Source organism: Patagioenas fasciata, chromosome 5 (genome assembly GCF_037038585.1).
Source record: "Patagioenas fasciata isolate bPatFas1 chromosome 5, bPatFas1.hap1, whole genome shotgun sequence".
NCBI classification, from domain to species: Eukaryota; Metazoa; Chordata; class Aves; order Columbiformes; family Columbidae; genus Patagioenas; species Patagioenas fasciata.
This window is the reverse complement of record NC_092524.1, coordinates 39,850,717-39,863,788: the sequence shown is the minus strand read 5'-3', so window position 1 is coordinate 39,863,788 and position 13,072 is coordinate 39,850,717.

Sequence of the window (13,072 nt, the reverse complement as noted above, 5' to 3'; positions counted from 1 at the left end):
GTCAGGCTTGCTGTTCTTGCTCTTCTCATTTTCCAACTACATTAGTAATATCTTGTAAAAATGGGAAATAATGAAAAATTGATATGGGCATTGAAGGACAGAGGTGGTGTATGGTAGTGTGGGTCCAATAGGTTCAACACCTGAAAGCGGACAATCTGGCATGCTGCACTCCTTCGACTTTGCAGGATACTTCATTCTGCATTCTCCTATGAAAGCAGTATCAATAATACTTTCCCACATTTAACATAACATTTAAGCATATTGTAAACAGTCCATAAATTTGACTCTGCTATCATTACATTAACAGTAGCTTGCTCCACAAATAACCCACTGAAATACATTGAGCTATTTGCTCAGCTCTTTTGAGGATATTATTATTAGTAGTAATGTACAACAAGGCCAAAATACAACTCTTGTTTTAAGCTCCGTTTCATTGCCTTTTCTGTCATCATTTATGAAGACACAATATCCTCATGGGTGTCTGAAAAACAAAATCTTTTCTACTTAGTGAATTTAGCTTATACTGTATTGCTGTGAAGACCACTAATGATAAGATTTAACAGATATTAAAAAGATTACTTGAATATCATACAGTTGTTGTTAGTCAAGTTAGACTGAAGTTACACCAAGAGATGAAGTTGCTAAGAGAGTAAAGAAATAAGGATATTGCTAAGGTTTGATCACATTGAGGATTGCTCAAACACTGGAAAACATACTTGCATTCTGTCCAGCAGTTTGGATTGCTGCAGAGATACTGTATAGGTCAGTCAAATTAAATTAATATCCAGGCCCAGACTGCTGGTGTTTGCAATTTCTGAGCCTTGGGAATGCTTCCAACACTGAAGAAAAAAAAAAAAAAAACCAGGAATATGAAAACCCACAAACCAATAACTTGTAACATTGCAAAAATTGATGGAGTGGTAAATAACAGTAGCTAAAAGTTAACTACACTGACCACTCTGAATTGATTGGTACAAGATATTAATCTGAACTATGTTCACTTTTATATAGCCAAATTCAAGTTTGCATAGCCTAAAAGAAAAAAAAAAGAAAAGGAAAAGGAAAGGCTTAAGTCACATTTCATTAGGGGGGAAACAATATCCCACAATCAGTGACAATGGGAAGAAACATAGTATCATTGCAATGGCCAGTATAAAATGACCTTTTAAGGCAGTGTTGTGCTTAAAAGTGATATTGTTTTACTATATTTAAGTATGGTAACTTAGCTATGCTAGAGACGTTGTTTCTGTGGATTTTTATGAGGACATTGCTGTATACTGTTTTGTTATATACCTTTGGGAAAAATAAACAAACAATAAAAAGAAATGAACCAGCAAAATGCTAGTCAAGACAGAAAAAAAACCAAACCAAACCAAAACAAACAACTGCCTTGTTATTATTTTTTGCTTGGGAAAGAGGTATGGAGCTGTTTAAATGAGATTTTCAAAATACCTGACTGGAAAATATTTTATCTGACAATGAACAGCTTTATAATCTAATAAAAAAAAAAAAAAAAAGGCATAACAGAAAGAAAAGATAAAATAATAGTGAGAATATACACATTAATATTTCAAAAGTTTAATAAATTACTTAATAAAGATGTAATCTTTTTCTTAGTAATTTTAAGTTAATATCCAGATTTTATAATTTTCTAAAACTATTTAATAAGTCAAGAAATAGTTTTGGATGTTATTTAGAAATCCCTTGGTAAACACTATGGTCTGTTTTACATGGTCACCTTATGTTGGGGTCTTTTATGACAGTAAATGTGTGAATATTATGGTCCAAACTTAAACATTCTTCAAGATTAGTGGAAAAGCTTATATTGAAATTCCTGAAGCAAGAGTGGGTTCTAACTCTGGTTAGGAATACTCTCACTGAGCCTGTCAGAAGAATTATTCATTAAAAACCATCTCCTTTGGTGCTTATTCATTTACTATGAATGGTTGAGTCAGCAGAAAAACATAAGATGATCAGAGCAGTGTAATGGTATCTGGGAAACTTGCAGAAGAGGTTGGAAAAGAAACGAAATCCCAGGCCTGTTCAAATGCACCATCCTTCAGCTTCATACAATGAATCATGAAGAACTATTAAAATGAATATACCTGTTACTGTTAACATCAGTTGAAGATCTTATTCCTGAAGAGCTGGGATTGTTCAGCCTGGAGAAGAGAAGGCTTCAAGCATTTCCGTTTTTAAAGGGGGCTTATAAGAAAGATGGGGACAAAATTTTTAGCAGGTCCTATTGTGATAGGAAATGGTTTTAAACTAAAAGAGGGTAGGTTTAGACTAGATAAAAGGAAGAATATTTTACAATGGCGGTGGTAAAACACTGTCACAGGTTGCCCAGAGAGGTGAAAGATGCCACATCCTTGGAAACATTCAAGGTCAGGTTAGACAAGGCTCTGAGAAATCTTATTTAGTTGAAGATGTCCCTGCTCATTGCAGGAGAGGTTGGATTTGATGACCTTCTAACCAGAACTATTCTACGATTCCATGATTCTGTGATCCAGACTAGTGGTCATTGTGTCTTCCAGCTCTTTGCTGGCATCAAGCGTGCAGTCTCAGCACACTCTTGCCTCACTGTGACCTACCCCTTGTTCCTAGTTACAGCATCTTCCTTTTTTTTTTTTTTTTTCCCATAAAATGTCTATTCCCAGTCTTCTTGTTTAGTTGGGTCCAATTCCTTTTTCATGTTCTTTATGTGAGCTAATTTTCTCTCATACCATAAGTTTCCTGTCTGTGCTCTAGATATACAGTTATCAACTATAATTTCTCATTAACACCTGACCATGTTTTCTCTCACACACAGGTTTCCTCTCCTCGTCTCCCTGCCTACTGAAAGTGAGTGATCTTGACTTCAGATTCAAAATCATTTCACTGTTGCTGTTGTTTTCCCCTCCCTTTAACAAGGTAATCTCTTTCCTCCTTGTTCTACATATGGTTTCTCTCTGAATTGGACCTGTGTCTCAGATTCAGTGCGAAGTTTCTTACCCTGTTCATCAAAACCTATTCCTGCTTCATTTTTATCTTTGTTTTTCTTCTCAGCTTTCTGGTGTGCTAGAGCTTCTCTTTCCCACCAAAAATCATTTTATTTCCCAGTCTATTCAATTTTAACTTTCCCTTTCCTCAGCCCGTTCTGTTTTATAATAAGTTCATGTTGAGAAACTGAGCAAATGAGAACTCATAGAGAACTCAAACCCATTTGTCTGAAATGAATTCAGGTTTTTTTGTACCACTGTCATTTGCATGATGGCTGTTTAAACTTGTTATTAGAACCTTAATTTGTTCCTGTCTTGTTTAAATAACACATTGTTGAAGCTCCTTTTCCTCAGAACAGACAATAAATATCACTACATGTCCTAATTTTGCCTGACTTTCCTCCTTGTTTTCTCAGTTTCTCCTTCCATACTGTGAAAGATGTAGGCTTTAATTTAATACCAAATACAATGAAAAAAAGGAAACATTAAAAAAAAATTTTGAAAACTATTCTGGAATTTCATTGGCTTGCCTCAGAATCAGTGAAGCTGAGCACAACACAGACATGATAGAGGATCAGATTGTGGGATTCAGTTTCTTTGTTTGGCATGTTGACTACCGGCTTCTCTGAGTCTCTTATAATCTCATGATTTATGATTTGTAAATTGGCCTGTGTATTTTTGCTTCCTTTCTTTCCTTCTTTCTCTTTTATACTCATGAAAACTATGGGGTTTTTGTTTTGTTCATGAAGATAAGTACATTTTTTCACTTAATCATGAAGCCTGCAAAGAGGCAGATCTCAAAGGTATAGCTTCTTTGTGAGAGGTTTTTTCCAAGCCTCTCTATATCTAATTTTCTTTGTATACCATCATTTAAGATTCTCAAGGTAGTGCTTATTGGCAGTGACCTGCCAGACATTGTGGCTCTTAAGGATGAATGAATAAATAACTTTGCTGAATGCTGCTGAATATGTGATAATGTAATTAGTATTCTTGCCAACTGAATTTAAAATGAGATGTTGCGTCTCCAGAGACCATTGTACCTCTTTGTAAATGCTTTTTTTTTTCTTATTTTAAATTCATCTGATACATATGAGCTAAGCAAAAATGTCCATTGTAAATTAAAATAACTTATACTGTAGATTAGGTGGTCACTTCTGATTTGGCACTTAAAGTTCAATTTGCCTATCACTGCTTAAGACAAAACAGATGAGAATATGTTTTGTTACTTTTTGTACAATTAAAATTACGACTGGTAATTAAATACATAATTTTACACTCAGACTGATATATATTGGATGAAGGGTAACAAAGTGTAGGTTATGCTACATATTAACAATATCCTGAGGCAACGGCAAGCAATAATTGTTTTGGATCAGATTAGTTAGTTTCCAAGATCTGCTGAAGACAGTATGATATTTGGTACAGGAAGGCAGGAAGATAGAGGCAAGGAATTATATGATACTAATGATCTTACTATATAATACTTAGAATGTGAATATTAATCAGCCTTCGTTGGACTGGTTGGACACAGTTGCACAGGAAATAGTGCAGATGATTGTTGGCCATTTTTTTAGTAAAAATTAGGGGAAGATTTTCCTCAAAAGCATACCAGAAGGTTGATATTCTCCTTAGAAAATGTCTCAAGGGATGAGTACATCTTACAGGCTGTTTAGCACTTCCACTGTAACTGCTATAGACAATGACTTTAAACACAGAAATAAGTGAATAAGTCAGATATCTGTGCTCATTAGGAGGGGTGAGGGGAAAGCTGATAGATAAACCGAAGCTATTTGTAACAATGATGATTCCCATTAGTTGAAAAAAATAAGACAGTTGCTCTTTACTTCAACCTTCCTGAAAATTTGTGAAGTATTTTGTTTTTCAGAATAAAGATGAAGGGAAGGAGAGGAGAGGAGAGGAGAGGAGAGGAGAGGAGAGGAGAGGAGAGGAGAGGAGAGGAGAGGAGAGGAGAGGAGAGGAGAGGAGAGGAGAGGAGAGGAGAGGAGAGGAGAGGAGAGGAGAGGAGAGGAGAGGAGAGGAGAGGAGAGGAGAGGAGAGGAGAGGAGAGGAGAGGAGAGGAGAGGAGAGGAGAGGAGAGGAGAGGAGAGGACAATGCAGGAATACTGCCTCTTAGAGCTGCAAAATGCTAGGAGAGCATCCATCGAAAGTTAGACACTCAGTTACCCCACAAGATATGCAGCTCCTGGGGAGTCTGTGATCTTGCTTAACCTTACTGCTGTAGTATAGAAAACTAAAGCAACAGGTCAGCAACTAGCACAGACAGTAGTACCTGTACTGGTGGAAATGAGTTTTTGTATTTTAATAGAGACAGACAGAATCAGAAGAAGAATAAGGGGAATACTATTTACATTATAAAACCTTCCCAGTCCTAAAGAGTCCACTCTTTTGAAAAGGAGTACTGTATGATTCTATGTTGTCTGAACCAAAACACATTGTGTTCTTAGGGGCAGATAATGTTCTCAGAGTAATTGTGTAGCTATTTGGTGCGTGGACAGTGGAATAAGGCTGAAGGAGGTGGAAATCCTATTGAAGTGTTCATTGTATGAACCATAGTATCTTGGCTCAGAGGAGGAGAAGCAGGACTGGATTCTCAAGAGCCTCCCAGCAACATTTTTCTTGTACCTATTTCTGTTGCTGTTTTTGCCCTGGTGACACAAACACAAATTCTCTCTCCCATCTCCAACCCTCAGGATTGTTACTCTCTGCCTGGCAATGTTCTCCAGGACTGAATGACATGTAAACTTGCCTTATGCCAGGAATGTGCTATTTCATTAGGAGATAAAGGTGAAGACACACTTCAACATGAGTTGAGGATGTAACTGTGTGCCTCACACCAAAGTTAATCTTTTTCCAGCCTCACCAGTGTTTTGTGGCTATGTTTTCCAGCCTGAGTGTATAGTACTTATAGTTAACAAAAAATGTTGTCTTTCATTTAGTTTGATAGATGGCACTTTTGAATTTGACAGGTAATGAGAGCTAGAAATTGTAGCATTTCACGGTTTTGTGCAGTCAGGAATAAGAAGAGATACTCCCCACCTGTTATCTTTCTTTAAAAAGCTGTATTTTCTCTTACTGACAAATCATTTTGTCCCTTTGAAACTAAGGTGTTACCAAATGCAGGTATAGAGAAGCACAATATAAAGAGTGATGTGTAGAACTGCAGAATCACAAGGAGCTCTACAGGCCTCTATGGAGTGCATTCTACATAATATGATATATAAAATAAACACCATATTCTCACCACTTCCAAGTTCTTGTTCTTTTCTCAGGTGATTTTTCTCTTGGCTTCACAAAGAGAATTTCATGGCATCTATCCAATCTATGTATCAGCATAGCTGTAAAGATACCAGATGCTCATCTGAAAACAATTCTAAAGGCAATAGCAACTCCAAATATTTTCAAAAGCTTCTCAGTTTCTCAATTTTTTTTCTCTTTAAACGTAAGTGTTTTGTTACTATATGATATTCTTTTTTTTTTTCCTTTGTTATAGTGAAGTGGACCTAATCAGAGTTTTAGAGAGATATGTCCTGCTGATCAGTTCTTGATTCCGAATAACTCACAGATTTCCTGACACTCATAAATATTCAAGCGCAGTGGGTATTTGTGCTCCCTAGTATCTATAAGTATATGGCAGATTTTGATTGTTTTATGATGGAAGTTTATTTTGTTTTATTTTTGCCTTCACAGTTGGCTTTGGGTGGTTTTTTTTCTGCTTTATAGACCCTTGCCTTTTTATTAGTTCTGTATTCCCTGTTGATTTTATGGTTTATATTCCTGCTGTCACCTCCAGCATCTCACTGTAAACAAGAATGTTGAATCCTAGTGGGTTATTTTCTGTTAATAACCTGTGATACAGTATATAAATAAACCAGAGAGAGATTCACAGGTGCAATTTATTAGAGTTATTGCAATGTGACTTCAGTAATGTGCTCAAGTTCTTTAAAAACTTTTGTGTGTTCTGAGTTGAAGATGACAGCTATATATTGCAGTTCAGAAGAGAAAAATAAATATCAGTGTAATGAAATATATCCAAGTCCAACTCAATTATAACTGCAATTTCTCAGTGTCAATGCTTGGAGACCTGTATGTACCTCAGGATAATTCAAACAAAAGTAAACCAGTAAGATAACATATTATCCAGGTTGGACTCAAAGGATGAAACCAAGCAAAATGGCAAAGCATACAAAATATTCTGTCCTCCCTGTACTTAGATCATTGTTAACTACATTGTAACATATCCTGATCCTAGTATGCTTCTGATAAACTTCACATTATACAGTCATGTTTCAGACATATGTTATACCTATAGAAAAGAACTGTGAAAAACAAGCAAACCATAGTTTAGAGGTTGATTGACTCTACCTTGAAGTGAACTCCCCAAATCTCTCAAATGAATTTTGAGCACACTTTAGAAAAAAAAGTCTGATTAAGGTGAAAACCAAAATGTTATCAGCAATAATGTAACTGCTTGTGCACAAATAGTGACTAGAACTGTCAGATCTGAAATGCACAAGAAGGCTACCGTGCTTTTCATCATTCACTGCTGCTCATAAGAAATTAAATCACAGAGAATCAGTGCTTGACGCAAACCAGATTAAAAGAAAATAAAAGAAAAAACAGAGTGCTCAGAGCAGCTAAAAAACAATGTTCACCCAACTCTTCCTCTTCTGTATAAGCTGATGTGGTGGCTCAAATAAAAGCTGTTCTGTCATGCAAAATGTTTTGGAACCACTTACCATTTTCAGTAGTCAATCCTAAAATAATATTTTGGAACAATTTTAACTCAATACTATGATTTATATATGTTCAACACTATACTTCCTGCTCTTTTCTAGTATTAAATTATAATTCATTATCTTCTCTAGATATTGACATCACCTCACAGAGAATGCAGGTGGTATCGTGCAAATGTGGCCAGGACTTTTGACCAGGCATATAGCTAAAAGAGAAACTCTCCACTTAAGGAAGGGAGATAGTTTGTCTTGCACCTCAAATAATGTAGCTTGCTGGCATGATAAAGCAAGGTTGTTGGAGCTGTCTGAACTGTAGCTATTTCACACCTGTGGGGGCTGGAGATATCAGAACCTTTTTTTTTGATGAAACATCAGGCCACCCTGTCTAATCCAATCTACAGTTCACAGAATCCATAAGCATGTATCCTTTTTGTCTGTGGTAAGGGTGACAGCTGACTTAGGATGAATTTACTTTTGTCAGTTATTATTGTCAGCAGAATGATTCTGCACAAAGGTCCTTTTACACTGGTTATCTTTGATTTTAAAGCTCCTTTACTGACATTAAAAATTTAATTCTCATTAATATCTTATTCTCGCAATGACTACTGACAAATATCTGCTAGTAGGTGGCAGGAGCTGAGGGAAGCTAACACCACAAATGTAGTGTTCAGTCCTATCTCAGCTCCTGCCTTGTTAAGTTGCTGGGAACGCTGCCACCGATATTAAAGGGAACAAGATCAGGCTTGTTTCTCCTATGTAGACACAATCAACATTCAATGACAAATGTGACATCTCCAGCAGAGAGAGCTTTCTTCGGCATCAGAGAGAACAGAGGTCTTGTATAGTAAAAGTTCCAGACTGTCTAACAAAAAAGGAAAATCTCTTTTAATTTAAGTAACAAATGCATCATCTGTGTTACTATCATGATAGTTCTGGCCAGAAAATATAGAATCCTGTAGGGATGTTCTTTTTATTAATAGTTTAATCACAGCTGTTTCAAGATCACCTCTAAATCCTATGGACACATTTATGTATAATGCTTTCATATTACTCTGTGAGACTTCTATGAGAAAAACAAATAAAATAGAAGAACATAGGAAAATTACAACCTCTCAAAAAGGTATGGATATTTTTTAGTTTTTTTGACAGCTTTCCTTTTGTTAATATTTATATTACCCTGCTCTTTAGAGTTACAGTGATTATCTTTTCCTGTCGTTTATTCTGTGCGTGTTTTTTATTTTGTATGATATTGTAAGAAATGGACTGCATATGAAAAGGCACTAATACCAGGATATGTCTCAGAAATAGCTTTAATCTTGGACATTTTTTTAAATAAGGAGGATCCAGTGAAAACAGTTGCCTGTTCTTCCAGAGAATGGTATTTTACTCTTTATTACATAGTCGCAGTATAAGCATTTTTTCCACTTGTGATCATCCAAACAGTAGAGTAAGAGTTTATTCTTTCTCTGGACAAACAAATAAGCCTAAAATTAATCAGATCTTGGTCTCGTGTACCTGAGCTTTCACGCAAGACTCTTATGCTTTATGTATGTGAAGTGTTTTGAGGATATACCTGAAATGTCTAGCTAGTAATATTACACACACAAGAACTGGAAACTTGATTTACCTTCATCAGTATTTTCAAACAAAGTTATTTTTGACATAATTTTATTAATTAAAAAATACAACATTTTTTGTAATCTCTGGACTGTGACATAAAAAAGAACTATTAAAAACTCCTACATCACATTAAGGACCTGAGCAATGAAAAGGGAAGATGCTTTTTATTATTGTTTATTCCTTGTGCACATTTACGTATAATGCTGTCATATTATTTATTACGTATTACATATTACATGAGACCTACATAATAGCCAGTGCTGAATCTTCTGAGATCTGTTCTTCCTGAAAGCTCTTCTATCACTTGCAATACTTAAAGGTATATTAGTTCACCTTCTCAAAGTGTTACATACTCGTCCTGCTGTCATCTACCAGTTGTCTATGATGTCTCTAATATCTACATGGTCTGAATATGAATTAAATAAATGCAAAGGGTGTGGGATGAACATTCTAAATACTTTTTAAATCCTCCTGGTTCTTTAGGACTCCATATATCTTTGTTGTCAGGCTTTCTGTGTTAATACAAGGGAAATAATGGTATGTGAATGACTCAGAATTATTTCGTCATATTACTAATATATAGAATGTTGTTTAAATAGCTGATTTTTAGATCTTTACTTCAAAATCAAAACTCCCCCATAAATTTTGTCAGTTAAAAATTATTTTTTTTTCCTTTGGGAAGGGGAGAGGAAGGAGGGGAATTATTTTCCTTGATATTCTGTTTATAACTTACTTCCTGCTTATTCTTCACCTTCAGGTGATGTTAAGAAAATTTATTATAGAATGCCCAAATGTAATATCACCTGTCTCCTCCATATCAATACTATTACAATTGTCTTGTCAAATGTTTATTCAGATGACGTATTTTCCTTTACCCTAGTTTCTGGTAAATCTGTTTTAATCTTTGTTTAGTTCATTTTTATTATCATTACATTTCTTATATAAATGGTAATGGTGCAGTTCTTTAGTGTATTAATATTTTGACTTGCAGTGTGTACTTGATGTTGATCTTAACAACATTAGGAATGCTTTTATTGTTTTCAGTGAGGAAAAGATTGACCTACAGTCTATCAGCTACATCAGATTCTGAAAGAAAAATGTGATGTATGAATATCTGATCCTATCCATGCTGATAGGTGCTTCATATTCTAAAATATACAGCTGCGGATATAAGCAACATGGAAATATATTTCCTTTAAACTGTATGAACATTTTTGGAGGAAAGATTTTATCAGCCAAAAGCTGCCAGACAGTTTTAATAGAACTTCATTCTTTTGGAATTCTTTGAAATGTTTATCAACTTTTGGTTGATAATGTTTGCCTTACCTGTACTAGTAAATACACATATGCAGGAGTCCTGTTACTACATGGTGCCACGAGCTACACAGGAAGCTGTGACACAATGAAGAACATGATGAATGTGATGAATGGAGATTCATGTTCGAAAACATAGTTTAGACACTTGGTAACATACTTTTTTTCACCACATAAGAAGGAAAAAGTCCTTTCCAATTCTTCTCAGTTTAAATCTGTGTGATTCGAATGCTAGAGGTTATGATGCCATTCTCTCAGCTGATTCTGTTCATTCTGTATAAATAATTAAATGTTTGTTGGAGTGGAACAAGAGATTGATTCTGTTACTAAGTTTTTGAGGCATTCACAAAAGAAATTAGATATTAGGATTTCAGTCTATGTCAGAATCAGGCAAGGATGTAAACTTGGGTTTATCACTATGTGGGGAGTATTTTAATCAACAGAATGATGGAAAAAGGGAGGAGATTTGGAGCGCCTTATTTTTTTTTTCCCAGATCAGGTATTTCATTTTGAATTTAAAAAAAAAAAAAAGAAAAAAGTTTCACAAAAAAGTCTGTATTTACCAACAAATGTTTGGTTTTGGCAAATTAATATTTTGAATTAGGAAAAAAATTAAAGAGGATATTTTGCACCAGATTATTGATCTACTTACTTATATAAATTTTGTAGTGAAGGGTAACAACTGTTAATTCACCAGAATTTTTCTGAATTTATAGTAGAGTATGAAAATAAAGAAAATAAATCTGAACATTTTGGAAGGGACTGGCAAATTAATTGGATTAAAAGAAAAAAAAAAAAAGAAAGTGGTATTTTCAAACAACTTGAATTTTTTTTAACTGTCAGAAAAGGAAATTATATAGCTAGAAAAAAAAAAAGACTGTGTTTCTACAGAATATCATATGTTTGACTACAGAATTTGTGAAGAATAGCTCTATGACAAATGTGTTTAGCCTCTCCTTTGTGGAAACGTATTTCTGAGCTAATTTTTTGTTGGCTTAGGCATGCAGTCAAACTGCGTTTTACCCTGTATTTTCTCAGCTGGGCTCAGCTGATATATCGAACTTACTAAACCAGAGGAGTTCTCTCACATACCTGAAATCAAAAGTATAGTATATTTCAACAGAGAAATTGAACTCTCAGGAAAGCTTATGATTCCTCAAGTCAATTTCTGGTCACCTATTTCCACTTCATTAAGAGCACCATAGACACTGTTGTATGTTACATTAAACATTCATTTTCAACATTCCCATTGTAGGTAAAATGTTCTAGAAAGTCAGCATTTAAACTTTGCGGAGGCTGAAAATACTGCATCAGTAGGCCTTTATTCCCAATGAAGATCTATGATAATATGTGTATAAAATGTTGAAATAACACAATTGCTAACTGTCTGTTCAATTTCATAGAAGACTTAATGGCAATTAAGTGACGAGGTTCTAATCACTCCAGTTTTCTAGCATTTTATGAAAGAAAGAAAGAAATAACTAAGTAACCTAGTATGCTTTTATATTTGCAATTTCTGTAGTTTCATACACTATTGAAATGCTACTTCTCAGGAGACAAGAAAAATATATATTACATCTGCATACACATTATGTCATTTTTGAGTGGATAGCAAAATAACCTTTTTGAAATAATATGAAAAAAATGAATATTTTAGTATAAACTCAGATTTTTCTGAATCTTCTGTACCAACTGGAGTTATTGTATTTTTAAATATATGTAAAGTTAAATGTATTTTATGTACTTATTTCAGCTACCCACATTGCACTAACACGTTGGACTTAATGCAGGAATATACTTAGAAATAAAATTATCTTTTTTCCTGGAGATTTCTTACTTCTCTATGCAATTGTCTGGTGACCAGAAATGAAAGCTTTTAAAGAGAAAATATGCTGTACTTACATAGGCTTGTTTATCCATTTATTTGGCTTTGTGCTTTTCAGATATTTAGAGAGTACTAAGTTTTGACTTCATTTTAATTGTTTTTCTTTTTCATGTGCAAAGACATCAAAGCTAAATAGTGTAGTCAAATAGCTGAGCCTTTCTTTGAGAAGGCTGCTGGAGTTTGGCTTTCATGTCACGTACTGGGTCATAACATGCAAAATAGATGTCTCCTGAAAGCTCTGCAGTAAGGGAACAGCCTTAAAAACAGGGGGAGGTGTGGTGAAGAGCCTGAAGAAGAACAACAAAGAACTCATAAGTTACTGAGAGAGACTACAATTAAAAGGTGCTAGGTCAAGATGAGTTTACAGAATTTAAGGAATTTTTAAATGCCCACAGATCAGTGAATAAACTCTGTGCATCTGTTCAATTCATGAGAAATCCACGCTTGAACTCCAGTCTGGCAACACTGCATTTTAGCAGTACAAAAATAGACTTCAACAGGAATGCAGCAGTTCAAAT